General features: G+C 56.6%; 10 non-coding genes across 10 annotated transcripts; all 10 read left to right on the top strand.

Annotated features, from left to right (window-relative positions):
• Positions 1-123: 123 nt before the first annotated feature.
• Positions 124-242, top strand: LOC145426993 (5S ribosomal RNA). Its single transcript, XR_013907716.1, has one exon. It is a non-coding gene; the product is annotated as a 5S ribosomal RNA (ribosomal RNA).
• Positions 243-1,103: 861 nt separating this feature from the next.
• On the top strand, positions 1,104-1,222 carry LOC145427243 (5S ribosomal RNA). Its single transcript, XR_013907975.1, has one exon. It is a non-coding gene; the product is annotated as a 5S ribosomal RNA (ribosomal RNA).
• A 1,251-nt stretch (positions 1,223-2,473) lies between these two features.
• LOC145426836 (5S ribosomal RNA) lies at positions 2,474-2,592 on the top strand. The gene has a single exon (XR_013907555.1). It is a non-coding gene; the product is annotated as a 5S ribosomal RNA (ribosomal RNA).
• An 861-nt stretch (positions 2,593-3,453) lies between these two features.
• Positions 3,454-3,572, top strand: LOC145427769 (5S ribosomal RNA). Its single transcript, XR_013908311.1, has one exon. It is a non-coding gene; the product is annotated as a 5S ribosomal RNA (ribosomal RNA).
• A 1,572-nt stretch (positions 3,573-5,144) lies between these two features.
• Positions 5,145-5,263, top strand: LOC145426835 (5S ribosomal RNA). Its single transcript, XR_013907554.1, has one exon. It is a non-coding gene; the product is annotated as a 5S ribosomal RNA (ribosomal RNA).
• Positions 5,264-6,124: 861 nt separating this feature from the next.
• On the top strand, positions 6,125-6,243 carry LOC145427767 (5S ribosomal RNA). Its single transcript, XR_013908309.1, has one exon. It is a non-coding gene; the product is annotated as a 5S ribosomal RNA (ribosomal RNA).
• A 1,061-nt stretch (positions 6,244-7,304) lies between these two features.
• On the top strand, positions 7,305-7,423 carry LOC145427207 (5S ribosomal RNA). The gene has a single exon (XR_013907939.1). It is a non-coding gene; the product is annotated as a 5S ribosomal RNA (ribosomal RNA).
• Positions 7,424-8,519: 1,096 nt separating this feature from the next.
• LOC145427766 (5S ribosomal RNA) lies at positions 8,520-8,638 on the top strand. Its single transcript, XR_013908308.1, has one exon. It is a non-coding gene; the product is annotated as a 5S ribosomal RNA (ribosomal RNA).
• Positions 8,639-10,643: 2,005 nt separating this feature from the next.
• LOC145427765 (5S ribosomal RNA) lies at positions 10,644-10,762 on the top strand. Its single transcript, XR_013908307.1, has one exon. It is a non-coding gene; the product is annotated as a 5S ribosomal RNA (ribosomal RNA).
• A 1,135-nt stretch (positions 10,763-11,897) lies between these two features.
• Positions 11,898-12,016, top strand: LOC145427102 (5S ribosomal RNA). The gene has a single exon (XR_013907826.1). It is a non-coding gene; the product is annotated as a 5S ribosomal RNA (ribosomal RNA).
• The last annotated feature ends 600 nt before the right edge of the window (positions 12,017-12,616 follow it).

Below are 12,616 nucleotides of genomic sequence, written 5' to 3'. Positions count from 1 at the left end.
AGCCTTTGGGTTAGGGTATTATGCAAACATGCAGGTATGGTTAAAGGATTGTCTTCGTAACTTCAGGTACTTGCCACCTAATCAGTTGAATCCATAAATTGAGACATTTTGCTGGGGCCAGCAGCTTACGGCCATACCACCCTGAGCACCCCCGACCTCGTCTGATCTCGGAAGCTAAGCAGGGCTGGGCTTGGTTAGTACTTGGATGGTAGACTACCTGGGAATACCTGGTGCTGTAAGCCTTTCATTTTCATGTCATTGAACCGCTTTTGATCCAGAGAAGGGGTGTATTAAAAGACCAAAAGCAGCTGCCCATTAATGAGGGCACATTAACGACATTGCTTTTGGCTGTTTTCCAATGTCTTGTGCTGCTAGCTGATGCCACCTACACCACACCAGGGCCTGAGTGACCGGCTGGGGCCACTTACACCACATCAGGGCCTGTGGCTGCTGGCTGAGGCCACTTACACCACACCAGGGCCTGTGGCTGCTGGCTGAGGCCACTTACACCACACCAGGGCATTAGTTGCTATTGAGGCCAATTACACCACACCAGGGTCTGTGGCTCTTGCTCAGGCCACTTACACCACACCAGGGCCTGTGGCACTGGCTGAGGCCACTTACACCACACCAGGGCCTGTGGCTGCTGGCTGAGGCCACTTACACCACACCAGGGCCTGTGGCTGCTGGCTGAGGCCACTTACACCACACCAGGGCCTGTGGCTGCTGGCTGAGGCCACTTACACCACACCAGTGCCTGTGGCTTCTGGCTGAGGCCACTTACACCACACCAGGGCCTGTGGCTCTTGCTCAGGCCACTCACATCACACCAGGCCCTGCGCTTCTGGCCGAGGCCATCTTCACCAAACCAGGCCCTGTGCTGCTAGCTGTGGCCATGTACAACACACCAGGCCCTGTGCTGGTTCCTGAGGCCATCTTCAACAATCCAGGGCCTGTGCTGTTAGATAAATGCTAAACTGAGCCTTTGGGTTAGGGTATTATGCAAACATGCAGGTATGGTTAAAGGATTGTCTTCGTAACTTCAGGTACTTGCCACCTAATCAGTTGAATCCATAAATTGAGACATTGTGCTGGGGGCAGCAGCTTACGGCCTTACCACCCTGAGCACGCCCGACCTCGTCTGATCTCAGAAGCTAAGCAGGGCTGGGCTTGGTTAGTACTTGGATGGGAGACTGCCTGGGAATACCTGGTGCTGTAAGCCTTTCATTTTCATGTCATTGAACCGCTTTTGATCCAGAGAAGGGGTGTATTAAAAGACCAAAAGCAGCTGCCCATTAATGAGGGCACATTAACGACATTGCTTTTGGCTGTTTTCCAATGTCTTGTGCTGCTAGCTGATGCCACCTACACCACACCAGGGCCTGAGTGACCGGCTGGGGCCACTTACACCACATCAGGGCCTGTGGCTGCTGGCTGAGGCCACTTACACCACACCAGGGCCTGTGGCTGCTGGCTGAGGCCACCTACACCACACCAGGGCCTTAGTTGCTATTGAGGCCACTTACACCACACCAGGGCCTGTGGCACTGGCTGAGGCCACTTACACCACACCAGGGCCTGTGGCTGCTGGCTGAGGCCACTTACACCACACCAGGGCATTAGTTGCTATTGAGGCCACTTACACCACACCAGGGCCTGTGGCTGCTGGCTGAGGCCACCTACACCACACCAGGGCATTAGTTGCTATTGAGGCCAATTACACCACACCAGGGTCTGTGGCTCTTGCTCAGGCCACTTACACCACACCAGGGCCTGTGGCACTGGCTGAGGCCACTTACACCACACCAGGGCCTGTGGCTCTGGCTGAGGCCACTTACACCACACCAGGGCCTGTGGCTGCTGGCTGAGGCCACTTACACCACACCAGGGCCTGTGGCTGCTGGCTGAGGCCACTTACACCACACCAGTGCCTGTGGCTTCTGGCTGAGGCCACTTACACCACACCAGGGCCTTAGTTGCTATTGAGGCCAATTACACCACACCAGGGTCTGTGACTCTTGCTCAGGCCACTTACACCACACCAGGGCCTGTGGCACTGGCTGAGGCCACTTACACCACACCAGGGCCTGTGGCTGCTGGCTGTGGCCACTTACACCACACCAGGGCATGTGGCTGCTGGCTGAGGCCAATTACACCACACCAGGGCCTGTGGCTCTTGCTCAGGCCACTCACATCACACCAGGCCCTGCGCTTCTGGCCGAGGCCATCTTCACCAAACCAGGCCCTGTGCTGCTAGCTGTGGCCATGTACAACACACCAGGCCCTGTGCTGGTTCCTGAGGCCATCTTCAACAATCCAGGGCCTGTGCTGTTAGATAAATGCTAAACTGAGCCTTTGGGTTAGGGTATTATGCAAACATGCAGGTATGGTTAAAGGATTGTCTTCGTAACTTCAGGTACTTGCCACCTAATCAGTTGAATCCATAAATTGAGACATTGTGCTGGGGCCAGCAGCTTACGGCCATACCACCCTGAGCACGCCTGACCTCGTCTGATCTCGGAAGCTAAGCAGGGCTGGGCTTGGTTAGTACTTGGATGGGAGACTGCCTGGGAATACCTGGTGCTGTAAGCCTTTCATTTTCATGTCATTGAACCGCTTTTGATCCAGAGAAGGGGTGTATTAAAAGACCAAAAGCAGCTGCCCATTAATGAGGGCACATTAACGACATTGCTTTTGGCTGTTTTCCAATGTCTTGTGCTGCTAGCTGATGCCACCTACACCACACCAGGGCCTGAGTGACCGGCTGGGGCCACTTACACCACATCAGGGCCTGTGGCTGCTGGCTGAGGCCACTTACACCACACCAGGGCCTGTGGCTGCTGGCTGAGGCCACTTACACCACACCAGGGCCTGTGGCTGCTGGCTGAGGCCACCTACACCACACCAGGGCATTAGTTGCTATTGAGGCCAATTACACCACACCAGGGCCTGTGGCTGCTGGCTGAGGCCACTTACACCACACCAGGGCATTAGTTGCTATTGAGGCCACTTACACCACACCAGGGCCTGTGGCTGCTGGCTGAGGCCACCTACACCACACCAGGGCCTGTGGCTGCTGGCTGAGGCCACTTACACCACACCAGTGCCTGTGGCTTCTGGCTGAGGCCACTTACACCACACCAGGGCCTGTGGCTCTTGCTCAGGCCACTCACATCACACCAGGCCCTGCGCTTCTGGCCGAGGCCATCTTCACCAAACCAGGCCCTGTGCTGCTAGCTGTGGCCATGTACAACACACCAGGCCCTGTGCTGGTTCCTGAGGCCATCTTCAACAATCCAGGGCCTGTGCTGTTAGATAAATGCTAAACTGAGCCTTTGGGTTAGGGTATTATGCAAACATGCAGGTATGGTTAAAGGATTGTCTTCGTAACTTCAGGTACTTGCCACCTAATCAGTTGAATCCATAAATTGAGACATTGTGCTGGGGCCAGCAGCTTACGGCCATACCACCCTGAGCACGCCCGACCTCGTCTGATCTCGGAAGCTAAGCAGGGCTGGGCTTGGTTAGTACTTGGATGGGAGACTACCTGGGAATACCTGGTGCTGTAAGCCTTTCCTTTTCATGTCATTGAACCGCTTTTGATCCAGAGAAGGGGTGTATTAAAAGACCAAAAGCAGCTGCCCATTAATGAGGGCACATTAACGACATTGCTTTTGGCTGTTTTCCAATGTCTTGTGCTGCTAGCTGATGCCACCTACACCACACCAGGGCCTGAGTGACCGGCTGGGGCCACTTACACCACATCAGGGCCTGTGGCTGCTGGCTGAGGCCACTTACACCACACCAGGGCCTGTGGCTGCTGGCTCAGGCCACTTACACCACACCAGGGCCTGTGGCTGCTGGCTGAGGTCACTTACACCACACCAGTGCCTGTGGCTGCTGGCTGAGGGCACTTACACCACACCAGTGCCTGTGGCTTCTGGCTGAGGCCACTTACACCACACCAGGGCCTGTGGCTGCTGGCTGAGGCCACTTACACCACACCAGGGCCTGTGACTGCTGGCTGAGGTCACTTACACCACACCAGTGCCTGTGGCTGCTGGCTGAGGGCACTTACACCACACCAGGGCCTGTGGCTGCTGGCTGAGGCCACTTACACCACTCCAGGGCATTAGTTGCTATTGAGGCCCCTTACACCACACCAGGGCCTGTGGCACTGGCTGAGGCCACTTACACCACACCAGGGCCTGTGGCTCTGGCTGAGGCCACTTACACCACACCAGGGCCTGTGGCTGCTGGCTGAGGCCACCTACACCACACCAGTGCCTGTGGCTTCTGGCTGAGGCCACTTACACCACACCAGGGCCTGTGGCTGCTGGCTGAGGCCACCTACACCACACCAGGGCATTAGTTGCTATTGAGGCCAATTACACCACACCAGGGTCTGTGGCTCTTGCTCAGGCCACTTACACCACACCAGGGCCTGTGGCACTGGCTGAGGCCACTTACACCACACCAGGGCCTGTGGCTCTGGCTGAGGCCACTTACACCACACCAGGGCCTGTGGCTGCTGGCTGAGGCCACTTACACCACACCAGGGCCTGTGGCTGCTGGCTGAGGCCACTTACACCACACCAGTGCCTGTGGCTTCTGGCTGAGGCCACTTACACCACACCAGGGCCTTAGTTGCTATTGAGGCCAATTACACCACACCAGGGTCTGTGACTCTTGCTCAGGCCACTTACACCACACCAGGGCCTGTGGCACTGGCTGAGGCCACTTACACCACACCAGGGCCTGTGGCTGCTGGCTGTGGCCACTTACACCACACCAGGGCATGTGGCTGCTGGCTGAGGCCAATTACACCACACCAGGGCCTGTGGCTCTTGCTCAGGCCACTCACATCACACCAGGCCCTGCGCTTCTGGCCGAGGCCATCTTCACCAAACCAGGCCCTGTGCTGCTAGCTGTGGCCATGTACAACACACCAGGCCCTGTGCTGGTTCCTGAGGCCATCTTCAACAATCCAGGGCCTGTGCTGTTAGATAAATGCTAAACTGAGCCTTTGGGTTAGGGTATTATGCAAACATGCAGGTATGGTTAAAGGATTGTCTTCGTAACTTCAGGTACTTGCCACCTAATCAGTTGAATCCATAAATTGAGACATTGTGCTGGGGCCAGCAGCTTACGGCCATACCACCCTGAGCACGCCTGACCTCGTCTGATCTCGGAAGCTAAGCAGGGCTGGGCTTGGTTAGTACTTGGATGGGAGACTGCCTGGGAATACCTGGTGCTGTAAGCCTTTCATTTTCATGTCATTGAACCGCTTTTGATCCAGAGAAGGGGTGTCTTAAAAGACCAAAAGCAGCTGCCCATTAATGAGGGCACATTAACGACATTGCTTTTGGCTGTTTTCCAATGTCTTGTGCTGCTAGCTGATGCCACCTACACCACACCAGGGCCTGAGTGACCGGCTGGGGCCACTTACACCACATCAGGGCCTGTGGCTGCTGGCTGAGGCCACTTACACCACACCAGGGCCTGTGGCTGCTGGCTGAGGCCACTTACACCACACCAGGGCCTGTGGCTGCTGGCTGAGGCCACCTACACCACACCAGGGCATTAGTTGCTATTGAGGCCAATTACACCACACCAGGGCCTGTGGCTGCTGGCTGAGGCCACTTACACCACACCAGGGCATTAGTTGCTATTGAGGCCACTTACACCACACCAGGGCCTGTGGCTGCTGGCTGAGGCCACCTACACCACACCAGGGCCTGTGGCTGCTGGCTGAGGCCACTTACACCACACCAGTGCCTGTGGCTTCTGGCTGAGGCCACTTACACCACACCAGGGCCTGTGGCTCTTGCTCAGGCCACTCACATCACACCAGGCCCTGCGCTTCTGGCCGAGGCCATCTTCACCAAACCAGGCCCTGTGCTGCTAGCTGTGGCCATGTACAACACACCAGGCCCTGTGCTGGTTCCTGAGGCCATCTTCAACAATCCAGGGCCTGTGCTGTTAGATAAATGCTAAACTGAGCCTTTGGGTTAGGGTATTATGCAAACATGCAGGTATGGTTAAAGGATTGTCTTCGTAACTTCAGGTACTTGCCACCTAATCAGTTGAATCCATAAATTGAGACATTGTGCTGGGGCCAGCAGCTTACGGCCATACCACCCTGAGCACGCCCGACCTCGTCTGATCTCGGAAGCTAAGCAGGGCTGGGCTTGGTTAGTACTTGGATGGGAGACTACCTGGGAATACCTGGTGCTGTAAGCCTTTCCTTTTCATGTCATTGAACCGCTTTTGATCCAGAGAAGGGGTGTATTAAAAGACCAAAAGCAGCTGCCCATTAATGAGGGCACATTAACGACATTGCTTTTGGCTGTTTTCCAATGTCTTGTGCTGCTAGCTGATGCCACCTACACCACACCAGGGCCTGAGTGACCGGCTGGGGCCACTTACACCACATCAGGGCCTGTGGCTGCTGGCTGAGGCCACTTACACCACACCAGGGCCTGTGGCTGCTGGCTGAGGCCACTTACACCACACCAGGGCCTGTGGCTGCTGGCTGAGGTCACTTACACCACACCAGTGCCTGTGGCTGCTGGCTGAGGGCACTTACACCACACCAGTGCCTGTGGCTTCTGGCTGAGGCCACTTACACCACACCAGGGCCTGTGGCTGCTGGCTGAGGCCACTTACACCACACCAGGGCCTGTGGCTGCTGGCTGAGGTCACTTACACCACACCAGTGCCTGTGGCTGCTGGCTGAGGGCACTTACACCACACCAGGGCCTGTGGCTGCTGGCTGAGGCCACTTACACCACACCAGGGCATTAGTTGCTATTGAGGCCCCTTACACCACACCAGGGCCTGTGGCACTGGCTGAGGCCACTTACACCACACCAGGGCCTGTGGCTCTGGCTGAGGCCACTTACACCACACCAGGGCCTGTGGCTGCTGGCTGAGGCCACCTACACCACACCAGTGCCTGTGGCTTCTGGCTGAGGCCACTTACACCACACCAGGGCCTGTGGCTCTTGCTCAGGCCACTCACATCACACCAGGCCCTGCGCTTCTGGCCGAGGCCATCTTCACCAAACCAGGCCCTGTGCTGCTAGCTGTGGCCATGTACAACACACCAGGCCCTGTGCTGGTTCCTGAGGCCATCTTCAACAATCCAGGGCCTGTGCTGTTAGATAAATGCTAAACTGAGCCTTTGGGTTAGGGTATTATGCAAACATGCAGGTATGGTTAAAGGATTGTCTTCGTAACTTCAGGTACTTGCCACCTAATCAGTTGAATCCATAAATTGAGACATTGTGCTGGGGCCAGCAGCTTACGGCCATACCACCCTGAGCACGCCCGACCTCGTCTGATCTTGGAAGCTAAGCAGGGCTGGGCTTGGTTAGTACTTGGATGGGAGACTGCCTGGGAATACCTGGTGCTGTCAGCCTTTCATTTTCATGTCATTGAACCGCTTTTGATCCAGAGAAGGGGTGTATTAAAAGACCAAAAGCAGCTGCCCATTAATGAGGGCACATTAACGACATTGCTTTTGGCTGTTTTCCAATGTCTTGTGCTGCTAGCTGATGCCACCTACACCACACCAGGGCCTGAGTGACCGGCTGGGGCCACTTACACCACATCAGGGCCTGTGGCTGCTGGCTGAGGCCACTTACACCACACCAGGGCCTGTGGCTGCTGGCTGAGGCCACTTACACCACACCAGGGCCTGTGGCTGCTGGCTGAGGCCACCTACACCACACCAGGGCCTTAGTTGCTATTGAGGCCAATTACACCACACCAGGGTCTGTGGCTCTTGCTCAGGCCACTTACACCACACCAGGGCCTGTGGCTGCTGGCTGAGGCCACTTACACCACACCAGGGCATTAGTTGCTATTGAGGCCACTTACACCACACCAGGGCCTGTGGCTGCTGGCTGAGGCCACCTACACCACACCAGGGCATTAGTTGCTATTGAGGCCAATTACACCACACCAGGGCCTGTGGCACTGGCTGAGGCCACTTACACCACACCAGGGCCTGTGGCTCTGGCTGAGGCCACTTACACCACACCAGGGCCTGTGGCTGCTGGCTGAGGCCACTTACACCACACCAGGGCCTGTGGCTGCTGGCTGAGGCCACTTACACCACACCAGGGCCTGTGGCTGCTGGCTGAGGCCACTTACACCACACCAGTGCCTGTGGCTTCTGGCTGAGGCCACTTACACCACACCAGGGCCTGTGGCTCTTGCTCAGGCCACTCACATCACACCAGGCCCTGCGCTTCTGGCCGAGGCCATCTTCACCAAACCAGGCCCTGTGCTGCTAGCTGTGGCCATGTACAACACACCAGAACCTGTGCTGGTTCCTGAGGCCATCTTCAACAATCCAGGGCCTGTGCTGTTAGATAAATGCTAAACTGAGCCTTTGGGTTAGGGTATTATGCAAACATGCAGGTATGGTTAAAGGATTGTCTTCGTAACTTCAGGTACTTGTCACCTAATCAGTTGAATCCATAAATTGAGACATTGTGCTGGGGCCAGCAGCTTACGGCCATACCACCCTGAGCACGCCCGACCTCGTCTGATCTCGGAAGCTAAGCAGGGCTGGGCTTGGTTAGTACTTGGATGGGAGACTACCTGGGAATACCTGGTGCTGTAAGCCTTTCATTTTCATGTCATTGAACCGCTTTTGATCCAGAGAAGGGGTGTATTAAAAGACCAAAAGCAGCTGCCCATTAATGAGGGCACATTAACGACATTGCTTTTGGCTGTTTTCCAATGTCTTGTGCTGCTAGCTGATGCCACCTACACCACACCAGGGCCTGAGTGACCGGCTGGGGCCACTTACACCACATCAGGGCCTGTGGCTGCTGGCTGAGGCCACTTACACCACACCAGGGCCTGTGGCTGCTGGCTGAGGCCACTTACACCACACCAGGGCATTAGTTGCTATTGAGGCCAATTACACCACACCAGGGTCTGTGGCTCTTGCTCAGGCCACTTACACCACACCAGGGCCTGTGGCTGCTGGCTGAGGCCACCTACACCACACCAGGGCATTAGTTGCTATTGAGGCCAATTACACCACACCAGGGTCTGTGACTCTTGCTCAGGCCACTTACACCACACCAGGGCCTGTGGCACTGGCTGAGGCCACTTACACCACACCTGGGCCTGTGGCTGCTGGCTGAGGCCACTTACACCACACCAGGGCCTGTGGCTGCTGGCTGAGGTCACTTACACCACACCAGTGCCTGTGGCTGCTGGCTCAGGCCACTTACACCACACCAGGGCCTGTGGCTGCTGGCTGAGGTCACTTACACCACACCAGTGCCTGTGGCTGCTGGCTGAGGGCACTTACACCACACCAGTGAATGTGGCTTCTGGCTGAGGCCACTTACACCACACCAGGGCCTGTGGCTCTTGCTCAGGCCACTTACACCACACCAGGGCCTGTGGCTGCTGGCTGAGGCCACTTACACCACACCAGGGCCTGTGGCTGCTGGCTGAGGGCACTTACACCACACCAGTGCCTGTGGCTGCTGGCTGAGGCCACTTACACCACACCAGGGCCTGTGGCTGCTGGCTGAGGGCACTTACACCACACCAGTGCCTGTGGCTGCTGGCTGAGGCCACTTACACCACACCAGGGCATTAGTTGCTATTGAGGCCCCTTACACCACACCAGGGCCTGTGGCACTGGCTGAGGCCACTTACACCACACCAGGGCCTGTGGCTGCTGGCTGAGGCCACCTACACCACACCAGGGCATTAGTTGCTATTGAGGCCAATTACACCACACCAGGGTCTGTGACTCTTGCTCAGGCCACTTACACCACACCAGGGCCTGTGGCACTGGCTGAGGCCACTTACAACACACCAGGGCCTGTGGCTGCTGGCTGAGGCCACTTACACCACACCAGGGCCTGTGGCTGCTGGCTGAGGGCACTTACACCACACCAGTGCCTGTGGCTTCTGGCTGAGGCCACTTACACCACACCAGGGCCTGTGGCAGCTGGCTCAGGCCACTTACACCACACCAGGGCCTGTGGCTGCTGGCTGAGGCCACTTACACCACACCAGGGCCTGTGGCTGCTGGCTGAGGCCACTTACACCACACCAGTGCCTGTGGCTGCTGGCTGAGGCCACTTACACCACACCAGGGCATTAGTTGCTATTGAGGCCCCTTACACCACACCAGGGCCTGTGGCACTGGCTGAGGCCACTTACACCACACCAGGGCCTGTGGCTGCTGGCTGAGGCCACCTACACCTCACCAGGGCATTAGTTGCTATTGAGGCCAGTTACACCACACCAGGGTCTGTGGCTCTTGCTCAGGCCACTTACACCACACCAGGGCCTGTGGCACTGGCTGAGGCCACTTACACCACACCAGGGCCTGTGGCTGCTGGCTGAGGCCATTTACACCACACCAGGGCCTGTGCTGCTAGCTGTGGCCATGTACAACACACCAGGCCCTGTGCTGGTTCCTGAGGCCATCTTCAACAATCCAGGGCCTGTGCTGTTAGATAAATGCTAAACTGAGCCTTTGGGTTAGGGTATTATGCAACCATGCAGGTATGGTTAAAGGATTGTCTTCGTAACTTCAGGTACTTGCCACCTAATCAGTTGAATCCATAAATTGAGACATTGTGCTGGGGCCAGCAGCTTACGGCCATACCACCCTGAGCACGCCCGACCTCGTCTGATCTCGGAAGCTAAGCAGGGCTGGGCTTGGTTAGTACTTGGATGGGAGACTACCTGGGAATACCTGGTGCTGTAAGCCTTTCATTTTCATGTCATTGAACCGCTTTTGATCCAGAGAAGGGGTGTATTAAAAGACCAAAAGCAGCTGCCCATTAATGAGGGCACATTAACGACATTGCTTTTGGCTGTTTTCCAATGTCTTGTGCTGCTAGCTGATGCCACCTACACCACACCAGGGCCTGAGTGACCGGCTGGGGCCACTTACACCACATCAGGGCCTGTGGCTGCTGGCTGAGGCCACTTACACCACACCAGGGCCTGTGGCTGCTGGCTGAGGCCACTTACACCACACCAGGGCCTGTGGCTGCTGGCTGAGGCCACCTACACCACACCAGGGCCTTAGTTGCTATTGAGGCCAATTACACCACACCAGGGTCTGTGGCTCTTGCTCAGGCCACTTACACCACACCAGGGCCTGTGGCTGCTGGCTGAGGCCACTTACACCACACCAGGGCATTAGTTGCTATTGAGGCCACTTACACCACACCAGGGCCTGTGGCTGCTGGCTGAGGCCACCTACACCACACCAGGGCATTAGTTGCTATTGAGGCCAATTACACCACACCAGGGTCTGTGGCTCTTGCTCAGGCCACTTACACCACACCAGGGCCTGTGGCACTGGCTGAGGCCACTTACACCACACCAGGGCCTGTGGCTCTGGCTGAGGCCACTTACACCACACCAGGGCCTGTGGCTGCTGGCTGAGGCCACTTACACCACACCAGGGCCTGTGGCTGCTGGCTGAGGCCACTTACACCACACCAGGGCCTGTGGCTGCTGGCTGAGGCCACTTACACCACACCAGTGCCTGTGGCTTCTGGCTGAGGCCACTTACACCACACCAGGGCCTGTGGCTCTTGCTCAGGCCACTCACATCACACCAGGCCCTGCGCTTCTGGCCGAGGCCATCTTCACCAAACCAGGCCCTGTGCTGCTAGCTGTGGCCATGTACAACACACCAGAACCTGTGCTGGTTCCTGAGGCCATCTTCAACAATCCAGGGCCTGTGCTGTTAGATAAATGCTAAACTGAGCCTTTGGGTTAGGGTATTATGCAAACATGCAGGTATGGTTAAAGGATTGTCTTCGTAACTTCAGGTACTTGCCACCTAATCAGTTGAATCCATAAATTGAGACATTGTGCTGGGGCCAGCAGCTTACGGCCATACCACCCTGAGCACGCCCGACCTCGTCTGATCTCGCAAGCTAAGCAGGGCTGGGCTTGGTTAGTACTTGGATGGGAGACTACCTGGGAATACCTGGTGCTGTAAGCCTTTCATTTTCATGTCATTGAACCGCTTTTGATCCAGAGAAGGGGTGTATTAAAAGACCAAAAGCAGCTGCCCATTAATGAGGGCACATTAACGACATTGCTTTTGGCTGTTTTCCAATGTCTTGTGCTGCTAGCTGATGCCACCTACACCACACCAGGGCCTGAGTGACCGGCTGGGGCCACTTACACCACATCAGGGCCTGTGGCTGCTGGCTGAGGCCACTTACACCACACCAGGGCCTGTGGCTGCTGGCTGAGGCCACTTACACCACACCAGGGCCTGTGGCTGCTGGCTGAGGCCACCTACACCACACCAGGGCCTTAGTTGCTATTGAGGCCAATTACACCACACCAGGGTCTGTGGCTCTTGCTCAGGCCACTTACACCACACCAGGGCCTGTGGCTGCTGGCTGAGGCCACTTACACCACACCAGGGCATTAGTTGCTATTGAGGCCACTTACACCACACCAGGGCCTGTGGCTGCTGGCTGAGGCCACCTACACCACACCAGGGCATTAGTTGCTATTGAGGCCAATTACACCACACCAGGTCTTTGGCTCTTGCTCAGGCCACTTACACCACACCAGGGCCTGTGGCACT

This window comes from Astatotilapia calliptera, chromosome 3 (assembly GCF_964374335.1).
Source record: "Astatotilapia calliptera chromosome 3, fAstCal68.1, whole genome shotgun sequence".
NCBI classification, from domain to species: Eukaryota; Metazoa; Chordata; class Actinopteri; order Cichliformes; family Cichlidae; genus Astatotilapia; species Astatotilapia calliptera.
This window is presented reverse-complemented; position numbering and strand designations above follow the sequence as displayed.